Here is a 13824-nt window from a genome sequence, read left to right as displayed (position 1 = left end):
TGTCTCATTTAGCTGAATATCTTAAGTTTTTGCATCTTGTTTGTTTCCTTTTAGGACTTTTGCTTATTTTAAATTTAAAGCACTTATATTTTCACAAGTGTTTCTGTCACGCGTATATCGTATATATTCTGTTATCTGCCTTTTTATTTTTATTGTGCCATCTGTTCATTGCACTTTTGTTTCCACTTTATAATTTTAAAGCTATTACGATATTAAGGGGGTAAAGTTGTGTACTTTGATGACCTCATCACAGTAGGCAGGGGACACATTTTCCCTGGACAGGTGAAGCATTGAATTCCTGTTTATTTTACATCTAATTTTTTATGTTTAATTGTATGTATCACACATAGACATGCTTTTACATGCAACAATGCTTTGATAAACTAATTCATTTTATTTTTCTTTCCCTTTCTTTCCCTTCCCAGCAGATAGTGAAATAATATACTTTTATACACTTCTTTAAAGTGAGAGGGCAGAGTTTTATATTAAGTTGATCTCCAAATGTTCTTTTCAGTTTTTTTCTTTCTGCATGATAACTTGAGTTCTGCTTCATGTACTTTCACAACAATTTGTATGTAAACTTTGCAGGTAAGTTGTCCTGAATGATACAAAAAAGGCTATTGGTTTTAGGGTCCAAAGGTCTTTGGTAAAGGTCAATGACCCAAGAAATTGCAATGGTTTCTATGCAATATTTCTACTGAACATCCTTTCCCAACTTTGACAATACAAAGAATCCTGTTGGTTGTGGAATCAAAAGGTCAAAGATCAAGGTCACTGCAGTCTGAATCACAACGGGAATTGGTGTCAGGACAGTGACTTGAGTTCTGCCTTCATGAAACTTCACCCTGGTGATAGAATAAAGGTCATTGATTACATTATCAAAGTTGTACAGGTAACCATGACAGACTAGAGGGGGGACATACTATATAATATGATATATTCTGGAAAACTCTCATTAATCAGCAGTGGTTTACTTGTTGTTGTCATGAAGTTATCCAGAATCCCTATTTTATATTTCAAGTTCAATACTAACCATGAGAAGTTCTGAAGAACATAGTCAGTAAAGAAACATCTTTTTAGTTGTTGTCATATTGCTTGCCAGTATCATCTAAGTTTTTTTTTTGGGTGGGGGCCAAGTGAACCTGAGAACTAAGTTCTAGTTCCTCATGAGTAATACTGTTCAATCATGAATCTATGTTAAAAAGTGTATTTCCTAAGTTCAGCGCAAAAAGTCTTCCTTTGATTTGAATTTGTACAATTTTTAGTCAGTGATTTACAGAGTTATGTCATTTTTGTAACATGTGCAGAAATTAAGTTGCACTTGATTTAATATCACTAAGTGTTATGGCTGTAGTTTTAGATTTGTGTTAATTGTTTATTAGTTCATTTTTTATCATTCAAGTGTTAGGTCTATTATCGAGTATTCTAATATATGAAATTTACAGATACACCGTGTTTTTCTTACTTTATCATCAACTGTTTTTAATATCATGATGGTCATTATTTTTGTATTTGATCTATTATGCATACATGAAACTTAGATCTCAGGGCACAGTAAGTGTGTGTGTGCATGCATGCATGTTTGTGTGTGTTGAAACCTAAACATGACTACCAAGAAGTCTTTATTTTGAACAATTATCCTGATTCAACACTGATATAAAGTGATTGTTGACAATATCTATATATAAAAAAAACAATCTTGATTAGCCTCAGGGAGATTTCTGGTTTTTCTCACTTTTTAAACCAAATTTTAAGGTAAGAATCAGTGTTTATTCCCGATAATCAGGGAGATCTCACATTTATGTGAGTGCATTTATGAACAGTGCTACTAGGGCTGCTCTGTTTAAATCATCCTGGAGAGATGTATACTTACACTCTGTGTGTGTGTGTGTGTGTGTGTTTGATGCCACTACTAGAAGATAATTAAAGTTGTACAGGAAAATTAACAGACAAAAAATATAAAGGTACATCCCCATCCCACTGGAATAGCCGTTGCTGTGCTGATAATTGAGATCGTGCATTAAGTACATATAGAGATCTCTGATGTTTTATGTTTATGTGGGATTTGATATTGATAAACCTTGCCACAATTTCATACAACTTCTCAATCTGAGTATGTATTAAACAAAACAATTTTCTGCTTTCTAACAATTTGGTGAAATAATATTTGTAGACTACACCTTAAAATTAGAATAGATGATGATTACGCTTGCTTTGTTGAATGCAACCTAACTGTAGTGAATATCCCCAAAATTGTATGATACCAGAATATTAGCCAAGCTCATACTCCAAGCAGAGGAGTTCATTGCAGGAGATGCCTGGTTTGTTTAGAGTTTCAGCAGGAGTTTCTTTAATCTCTCAGCTCTTTGTATTTTTTTAATTATTTTTCATTTCTTGATAGCTGTATAATTGTAAGTGGTATGTTCTGAATACATTTTTTTTAAATTGCTGTGCACATTTTTCTTAAAAAATTAAATGCTCTTTGAGTGCAAAAAAGAAAATAAATGTGGCGTAAAAGACTTTATAAACCCATATTGAGTATGGGGTCAGGATGTTTCTTTTTTTTAAATGTCTTTGTATAGTTTGGTGCACAATAACATCTTAAACTGCAGTCATGCATGTTCGTGTACAGTTGATGTTTTTTTTCACGCCATTCTGATGTGTAATGTGAATAACCCTTTTTTATACCTCAGCAAACATTTTTTATTTATTTTGTTTGTGTATCTGTCCATCAGTCAAACCTTTGTTCATCTATGATCTTCTGAATATTTTCAGATACCTTCAACAAAAGTTTTGGAATGCTTTTGTGTTATGACTAGATAACTGTTCTGTACAAATTTGAATCTGTCTAATTAGCATTATAACGGTCTCTTTTTCACACTAGTCTCTGGGTAATATCTCCAGAACTTTGTGATATATCTTGATTAAGCTTGGTATTTATTTAAATTGTGATGAGTTTGTGTCCCATATTAGAGTCAGCTTTATGAAACCAGTAATTTTGTGGTCATCTCTCCATCTTTGAAAATTGTATTTTTTTACTTTATTTCTCTTCAAGCATGAGAGGTATCTTCACGATATTTGGTAGGATCTTGTATCATGACTAGAAACTATATATTGTAAAAGAAGGGATTCGGTCCAATCAGCATTTTAAGAATTGTTTCATTTCTTTTGAAAATTGTGAACATCTCTTGGTCACTCTTGAGAGTTAACATCTTCCCAACTGTTTGAGATGTTTTCATGAAAATTGGTATGCGTTTGTGTCTAGACAACAGTTTATGTGACATTTAAGAAATGCAGTGTCAGATTATTATTTTTACAAAAGTGTGGAGGGTATTCTGTTTATACATGTTTATGGATAGATCTTATTTGGTTTGGTGTTTTATGGTACAGCAACACAAGTAGGTTATTTGGTGCTAAGGCAATTGGGGGAAAAGTACCTTGCCCAAAGAGACACCGCAGTAGCTGACCCAGGCTGATTCAATGGTTAGATTTGCTCTAGCACCCTGTAGGTATCAAGTTCGGCATACTACCCACCGAGTCACCACAGCTGCTATTGTCACATCTAATTTTGTATTGTATGGAATAGTGTTTCAGTTCGAGGCATTGTTTATATCATACCCCCATTGTATCAGGATCACATAGCATTAATCTTGTCTGTCTATTCGTCTGTCCATTTTTTGGTCCAACACAACTCAAAGCATGGGGCAGGTGAAAACTTTTGACCATGTGCTACTCCATCAGGCTAATTCATCATAAATTCTTTAAACTATCCCTTATTTGTCACATTTTGTTTTTCATTAAAGGTACATTGTGAGTTGTAGCTTTGATTTGGTTTTCTTTACAGAGCACAGAGTTTGTAGTGACATTCACCTTCAGTTTCGCTTTAATGACATTTTCCCTTTTTTGCCATGACCTTCACTTGTGATGCAGTAACTTTGTACATGTTCACACCTTGAAATGAACCTCAACATTAAATTTTACAGTCAGTATTTTGCTGTAAGAAAATTGTTTTAAATTGGCATTTATAAAGGTTTTTTTTTTACCTGTGTAAAAACAAGGACATATACATGCAGTTTATTGTCGCATATCATATTTTTATAAACGCTTAGCCTATTGATCTGACAGTACCTCAGACGTTTCAGCCATTACCTTTTAGAGTACAGTAACATTATATCTGAATCATTGATCTTTATTAATGACATGATCTACATACTAGACTACTTAATGACATAATCTACATACTAGACTACTTAATGACATGGTCTACATACTAGACTACTTAATGACATGGTCTACACACTAAACTACTTAATGACATGATCTACATATTAGACTACTTAATGACATGGTCTACATACTAGACTACTTAATGACATGGTCTACATACTAGACTACTTAATGACATGGTCTACATACTAGACTACTTAATGACATGATCTACATATTAGACTACTTAATGACATGGTCTACATACTAGACTACTTAATGACATGATCTACATATTAGACTACTTAATGACATGGTCTACATACTAGACTACTTAATGACATAATCTACATACTAGACTACTTAATGACATGGTCTACATACTAGACTACTTAATGACATGGTCTACACACTAAACTACTTATGACATGGTTTACACACTAAACTACTTATGACATGGTTTACATACTAGACTACTTAGTGACATGGTCTACATATTAGACTACTTAATGACATGGTCTACATACTAAACTACTTAATGGCATGGTCTACATACTAGACTACTTAATGACATGGTCTACATACTAGACTACTTAGTGACATGGTCTACATACTAGACAACTTAATGATGTGGTCTACATACTAGACTACTTAGTGACATGGTCTACATACTAGACAACTTAATGATGTGGTCTACATACTAGACTACTTAATGACATGGTCTACATACTAAACTACTTAATGACCGTGGTTTACATAATAAACTATGTAGTGACATGGTCTACATACTAGACTACTTAATGACATGGTCTACATACTAGACTACTTAACGACCATGGTTTACATACTAGACTACTTAGTGACATTGTCTACATACTAGACTGGGGCCCCCGAGTGGTCTAAAGCGCTCTCCATTCCGGATCACTGCCATCTCACCTCTGTCTGCGTGGGTTCGAGTCCAAGGCTCGGCTAGCGTTGGTATGTGGGAAAGCCTACCAGTAGCTTCTTGTGGGTTGGTGGTTCTTCCCTGGGTTTTCCAGGGTTCTTCCTCCACCAGTTATACTGGCTGCCATGTATCCTATCTTGTGCTGAAAAATGGCGTTAATCCCTAGAACAACAACAACAACATACTAGACTACTTAATGACATGGTCTACATACTAGATGACCTAATGACATGGTTTGCATACTAAACTACTTAATGACATGGTCTACATACTAGACTAGTTAATGACATGGTCTACATACTAGACTTCTTAATGACATGGTCTACATACTAGGCTACTTAATGGCATTGCCTACATACTAGACTACTTAATGACATTGTCTACATATTAGACTACTTATGACTGTCTACTTACTATACTAGACTACTTAATGACATGGTCTACATACTAAACTACTTAATGACACTGTCTACATACTAGACTACTTAATGACCATGGTTTACATGCTAAACTACTTAATGACATGGTCTACATACTAGACTACTTAATGACATGGTCTACATACTAGACTACTTAATGACACTGTCTACATACTAGACTACTTAATGACCATGGTTTACATGCTAAACTACTTAGTGACATGGTCTACATACTAGACAACTTAATGATGTGGTCTACATACTAGACTACTTAATGACATAGTCTACATACTAGACTACTTAATGACATGGTCTACATGCTAGACTTCTTAATGACATGGTCTACATACTAGACTACTTAATGACATGGTCTACATACTAGACTACTTAATGACACTGTCTACATACCAGACTACTTAATGACCATGGTTTACATGCTAAACTACTTAATGACATGGTCTACATACTAGACTACTTAATGACATGGTCTGCATACTAGACTTCTTAATGACATGATCTACATACTAGACTACTTAATGACATCGTCTACATACTAGACTACTTAATGACATGATCTACATACTAAACTACTTAATGACATGATCTACATACTAGACTACTTAATGACATGGTCTACATACTAGACTACTTAATGACATGGTCCACACACTAGACTACTTAATGACATGGTCTACATACTAGACTACTTAATGACATGGTCTACATACTAGACTACTTAATGACATGGTCCACACACTAGACTACTTAATGACATGGTCTACATACTAGACTACTTAATGACATGGTCTACATACTAGACTACTTAATGACATGGTCTACATACTAGACTACTTAATGACATGGTCTACATACTAGACTACTTAATGACATGGTCCACACACTAGACTACTTAATGACATGGTCTGCATACTAGACTTCTTAATGGCATGGTATACACACTAGACTACTTAATGACATGATCTACATGCTAAACTACTTAATGACATGGTCTACATGCTAGACTACTTAATGGCATGGTATACACACTAGACTACTTAATGACATGGTCTTCATACTAGACTTCTTAATGGCATGGTATACACACTAGACTACTTAATGACATGATCTACATGCTAAACTACTTAATGACATGGTCTACATACTAGACTACTTAATGGCATGGTATACACACTAGACTACTTAATGACATGATCTACATACTAGACTACTTAATGACATGATCTACGTATTAGACTATACTATAATGTTTGATATAAGAAGCTGATCTTTTGTCTTGCATCCAAGTCACCGATCATTCCATTATACTAAAGTGTTCTAAATATAACTCCATTGAACATTGCTATTCTTGTAATAAACATACACAAAACAATTTAGAAATCTGAGAGTGATGGCTGCAAACTTTTGTTTCAGGTTTTGTCCTTTTGAGTTTTGGAAGTGGCAGGTAGGATTATGTTTTACACTGAGTGGGTTCTTTGCGTGATGCTGAATATTTGAGTAACTTATGTTCAAATTATTCAAGTCTTACTGTACTTTAATAAATTTTAATTTTTTACAATACCTGACCAAGTGTATTTCATGTGTGCATGCTCTTTAACATTTAATTTATTGACATAAGGTCTTGTAAAATATTCCAGATGGTATCACGGTACCAATTGTTTTTCCATATACCTCAATGCTAATGTTTTGTGAAATAAATATACTTTCTGTCCTACTTGGGCATGCATGTCACACACTGTCATATAGAACAATGCTAGATTGTCAATTTGACAATGACATAACCAGGTACTCCATTGCATTTAAGAGAGATAACTCTACTGGAACTAGACAGGGGTAAGAGTTATCTAGTCACAACAAGCACATTTTTCAGCCATGTGTACCATATTTTAAAAAAATCATAAAAAATACAAAATATGATCTAGATAGAAATTAACACAAACTCACATGTTGCCAAGAGGCTCAACTTTTTTTTAAGCCAAACAGAAAGTACAGCTCTTACATAATGCACCAGTCACAGCTAGTGTTGTTCTTTAATTCTGAATACAATGTTCCATACACCTTAAGCTCCGCCCACCTGGACTTGCACAATTGGTACCGTTATACCTATAGCAAACCTTAATTTTTCCAATAATCTGTGAAATAGTTCGGGACTGTATAAGTAACAAATATACTTAGTCTCACTTGTGAAAAACAATTTGATGAGGTACTAACCTATGTCTTATATGAATGTGTATAGAAATGTCATTGAGCTGTTTGAACTATTGTTTTCTAACTTTTGCTTCACCATCAAAATCATCTTTTGAAATAAAATGAATTCTTTCAACTATGAGTTGTATCTTAATCATATCAGCACTTATTGAACTTCACATGGGTGATATGGGATAAATCACATTATGTCATATTATGTAATAACTAGGTCAAAGGTCAATGTACCAAATAGTATGTACCTGTCCTACTTCAAAATGTACAATTCACCTAAAAGAAAGGAATTTATATTTGTTTGGTAGGTGCAGAACTTAACATCAGAGACAGGTGGACATGACCCAATCTTATTATAAAGTATAAGTTTTGACCACTTTACACTATCTGCAGATACAAGAGGTCACTAACCACCAGTCCTCACACAAAGGTCCACCTACCCATCCTCTTTGTAACACAAATAGTAAGCTTTCCTCCTTTGTAATGTGAATAAAATTGTTTCAGTAAGCCAATCAGTCACCAAATATAGTAAATCACAGCTTCTAAGTGGTTATGTTGGATTGGGGGGTGAAATAGGGGAATAAAATACAGAAAAATGCCAAATATAAACACTAAGTATAGCATATCAAATGGAGTTAAAAACAGGAGGAAAGTGTTTATCTAAAAGGGAGAGGTAGCTTATGATAAAGGAATTAAAGGAGGCAAAATCAGCAATGCAAAAAATGAGAAGTGAAAGTTTGATGACCTTACCTTGGACAAATATATGGGGCAGGGCCCAACAGGTCCAAGGACAGCCTAAAGGCAACTGTGCTATAACATCCCTTACAGGTACTCAAATTTCAAGTGAAGTTGTGTTCATTTCCATCTAATATAAAAGGGTGAATAATTTAGATAATATAGATACATATAAAGTATATTTCTTCTACATAAGAATTTAATAATAATTGGCATAAGATAGAGAGAAACTTATCTCAGATCCAAGCAGAACATACCTTATCAGTTTTTAAACTTGTAAACTTTACTGTGAGAAACTATTAAATTGATTCTACTTACATTTGCATCAAGATTGAGGGCTAATATAATACTTCCCAAATCTTCTCTTTATTTTCATAACCAGTCACTGAAAATGTGAGATTTTATTTCCTTGAAATGTTATGACTGGTGTAAGGGAGATAACTGAATGATATACATAAGGTGTGGTAACCTCTAATACATTATCCATGTAATATAGATGAGTTCATCAACAACCTGTATTAACTTCATTGCAATTAAATTATCTCAAAATACATTACTGATAAAGTGAGAACCTAACATTTAGACTCCTATATTTAGTGGAGACCTCAAGAGTCCTGTAATTTTAATTTCTAAGATGACGCAGCTCTTTCATATCACATAGTTCATATTTTCTACAATGCTGGCATGTAGAGTGCAGCCTTCCATAACCATGCAGATATCATCTCATGCCAGTTTGGATTCTTGCGATGGGATGCAAAGTTTCAAGAACTGTGGATTTTAATGGAATGAATACACACTGTGTGACTAAAATGGTTATCATTCTGTAATGTTGGACCAAACATGGAAATTCCACAAGAGCAGCTTGACAGAAAGAAATAGGATTAATTGAAATTCAATAGTAGATTATAATTGGGCTTATACAAGTGCCAATGGGAAATGCTGACTTAAGGAAACTGTTCTTGTTTGTTGGTGTTCACTGCTACTTCAACAAAAGGGAATGCAAGAGAACTGAACTAACTACATGAACAATTTCAAAGCAGGAAAGTGTATAATAAAAAAAAGGACAATTAGAGCAGGACAATTCAAATCGAAGTGGGAATGGATACCATATCCTTAATAAATTACCTAAAAATTACTCATGCCAGAACAAACATCCCACATGGTACAAGTGATCTATCTACAAGTGTACTTAGAGTGTTCTCTATCCTTGTTTATGGCATGCCTTACAAGAACAAGATAGCTGTTTTTGTAAACATGATTTTTCATCTTTTGCAGGTAAAATAGCCAATATTTGGCCAAAATCAACTATATTATGTTTACATAACTTATTTTGTTGCATGCATTCCAATCTAGGAGGTAACAGCACATACATAAAGGCATCAGGTAACACAAGTCTATATCTATCATAGCTATAGTTATCAAAAGTCCCCATCCAAAGCCATCTTGTGCTATTTTCTGAAGATTTCATACATTTTATTCTTAAAAAACTTTCAATATTTGACCAAAACTGTTCAGCACACATTTGTTTTCCTACATCAAACTCGTATAGTTCATAAATGCCGCCCACATGTATGCATTTCTATGGATACACTGTGAGGCTATTCTTTCCTTTAGGTATCACGGTACCAATTGTTTTTCCATATACCTCAATGCTAATGTTTTGTGAAATAAATATAGTTTCTGTCCTACTTGGGCATGCATGTCACACACTGTCATATAGAACAATGCTAGATTGTCAATTTGACAATGACATAACCAGGTACTCCATTGCATTTAAGAGAGATAACTCTACTGGAACTAGACAGGGGTAAGAGTTATCTAGTCACAACAAGCACATTTTTCAGCCATGTGTACCATATTTTAAAAAAATCATAAAAAATACAAAATATGATCTAGATAGAAATTAACACAAACTCACATGTTGCCAAGAGGCTCAACTTTTTTTTAAGCCAAACAGAAAGTACAGCTCTTACATAATGCACCAATCACAGCTAGTGTTGTTCTTTAATTCTGAATACAATGTTCCATACACCTTAAGCTCCGCCCACCTGGACTTGCACAATTGGTACCGTTATACCAGATGGAATGGGGGGGGCTACATTTCACATTCATCTTTTAGTCTAGTTGGTCCCAAATGAAATGGTGCTACTCACACATCCAGTATGGCCACAACAGCAGCATCCTGAATGGATGGTCATATCAACATGTGACTTTCACTACAAGACTTCTTATTATGTCTGATTGGCCCCACCTGAAAATGGCACAAATCTTACATTCAGTATGGCTGCCACAAAGGCCATCTTGAAAATCTTGCTATAACTACCTCTTGAATGGATGATCATACTTTAACATGGGATTTTAACCAAAAGACTTCAAATGATATCTTGTTGGCCGTGAATAAAATTGGTGCTGATGTTACATTCAGTATGGCTACCACAATTTGGAAAGTGGGACATTAGTCATTGAGGAACTTCTGTTTAATCTCTGCTGATATTTTCACAATGTTTGGACCCATCATGTTTTTATCTAGACTGAGATATAGAGGGGACATTTTCATTACCTTTATTTGCTTATATTGGTTGAGATCTGGGGATTGCTTTCAAAATTTTGAGCGACAGGATTCTGGGCAAATTCCCACAGGGTGCACAAACTGCTGAATATAATTCTGCTAACCTCAGAAAGTTTAATTCAGTAATAATTGGATATATTGAGATGTCTTCATGGTTATATGTGTGCTTTTCACTAGTTTAATCTGATTACCTTGCTTTCTTTTAGTGAATCTGTGCTTTACAAGCTATTTTGTACTCTTGTTGCATTGCCATGCCAGGACATTTGTTACTGTGTCCCATATAATAGTCTTTTCGTAATGAACTTCATATTTTTTAGCTTCTTTAGTCATAGGCTAGAAGAACTTATGAAATGGTCTGTTGTCTTTTGTCTGTCCCTCCGTCAGCACATGTTTGTTATCGCTAGGCCTAAACTACCAGAAGATTGCTATGAAATTTTACACACACATTCATTCCATGGTCTAGTTGGTTCTAAATGAAAACGGTAATTCTCAGACATCTTGTCCATTGCTACTAATTATAAATGGATGGACATATTAATGTGGTGTTTTCACTAAAAGACTTCCTATAATGACTTGTTTCCTAAATTAAAATGGTGTCCATCTGATAGCGACTATAGCCATGATGGCAGCCATATTGAAAATCTTGTCACTAATCACTACACCTGTACAGAAAGTCATGTCTGTGGGGTTTTCATCAGAAGACAAAAACATTTTTGATGTCTAGTTGGTCCTTAATTAAAAATGGTGGTGCTTGGACATCCATTATAACCAGCACATTGGCCAGCTTGACAACGATGTCACTGCAGCACCTCCTAAATCAGAGGTGGGCAAACTTTCCAGTGCAAGTGCTGCATACACAAATTTACACTTAGTCGCGGGCCGCATAGTTCATTAAGTAAAATAATTAATATTTGAAATAGAAAAAACAAAAGGTTTTTCTAAATAACATCATAATTAATTTTCAGTTGTTAATATGTTGTTAATATTTGAAAACTTAAACTTAAACTTCAAAAGAAGCACATTTATTTGATAAACAGAGTAACATAAACGGAGTCAGTGCGAATGATGACTTGTTCCTAGGTCGCATGCCGCCCGCGGGCCGTAGTTTGCCCACACCTGTTCTAAATAGATAATCATATCAAAATTAGTTAGTCCTAAAGACAATAGTGCAGATCTGACATCCAGTTTGGCCATCGTGGCAGCCATCTTGAATATCTTGTTATTGCTACTCCAGAACAGTCACATCAACATGGGGTTTCATCAGAAGACTTTTTTTTATTTATGCCTAGTTGGGCCTAAACAAAAATGATGCTGAGCTGACATCCAGTATGGCCACCAAACATCCATCTTGAAAATGTTATTCCTTTTACTCCTGAATGAGAAGTCATATCAGTAAGTTGTTTTCACCAGAAGTCTTATAATGTCTAGTTAGTCCCAGATGAAAATAGAGACCTGACCTCCAATATGCCTGCCACAGTATCCATCTTGGATGGACATATTGATGGGTTTTCACCAAAACACTTCTTGTGATATAATTTTAGACCTGAATTAAAATAGTCTACAATCTGGGTGTTTGAAAAATCTTGTTATTGCTACTCCTTCTGATTTGTCGGCACTGTTGAGATGGGTTCTCACCAAAAGGCTTTTTGTAATGTTTGCTTGGTCCTTAATGAAAACAGTGCTGAGCTGAAATCCAATATAACCACCATGGCAGCCATTTTGAAAATCTTGCTAATACTACTTCTGAATGGTGAATGGATGGTCATATCACTAATTTTAAAAAAAATCTTGCTCATTATGTAGTAGTTCTGTACATTTATCAGAGGCTCACTGCAGGATGAACAAGGAAGAATCATGGACATTTTTAAACCAACAGTTTCTGTTACTGTGTATTTAAAGTTTGTTATCGCAACTACTTCCAAAGTACCAGGAGAACTGCCATGAAACTTTTCATTGACCTGCTGTGATGGCCATCTTGTAAAGTTTGTTATTGCTACTCCTACTGGCTGGATGGTCATACCAATATTGCTTTTTCATGAAAAGTTTTTTTGATGGTCCTAAAGGTAAACAGTGCTTATCTGATGTCTAATATGGCAACCACATTGGTCTTAAATGAAAATGGTGTTGATCTGACATCCCAAATCCGCAAAATAGTTGCTATCTTTAATTTTTGTATTGCTACTCTTTACAGGATTATCTCTTGATAAGAATTCATATGATCTCTACATGTAGTTGGTTCTAAATGAAACTGGTACCCAATGAACATCCAGTATGACCGCCTTGTTGGTCATTTTTATCACTACACATAAATGAATGGTCTTATTCATTTCTGGTTTTCACTAAAAGACTTATTGTGATGTTTAGTGGGTCCTCTTGCATGAATGGTGCTGCCAAGCTGGGGATTGGACTTAGGTACTTGCAATATCTAATTGGCTGTGAACGAAATGTTGCAGATATTACTGCCATTGTATCCATTTTTTGTGAAGGAGTTTTGAAAATCTTACCTAAATAACCATGAAGTCTTGTCAGGTCACTGCTTACTTTTGTGTACTTAAGTGAATTATGAACACAGTGACTAATACATGTACATATACAAGGAATGTAGATAAGCTTTGTTTCTAGTTTCATTTATGCGAACACACATAGCACACTGACATGGTTTTAAAGTCAGAGGTCTTGACTTAGGTTTTTAGTTGTACTGACATGTGAGCATGATGACACAAAAAAATATG

The sequence above is a fragment of the Sinohyriopsis cumingii genome, chromosome 3, assembly GCF_028554795.1.
Source record: "Sinohyriopsis cumingii isolate HCF-2022 chromosome 3, ASM2855479v2, whole genome shotgun sequence".
Lineage (NCBI taxonomy): Eukaryota > Metazoa > Mollusca > Bivalvia > Unionida > Unionidae > Sinohyriopsis > Sinohyriopsis cumingii.
This window is presented reverse-complemented; position numbering follows the sequence as displayed.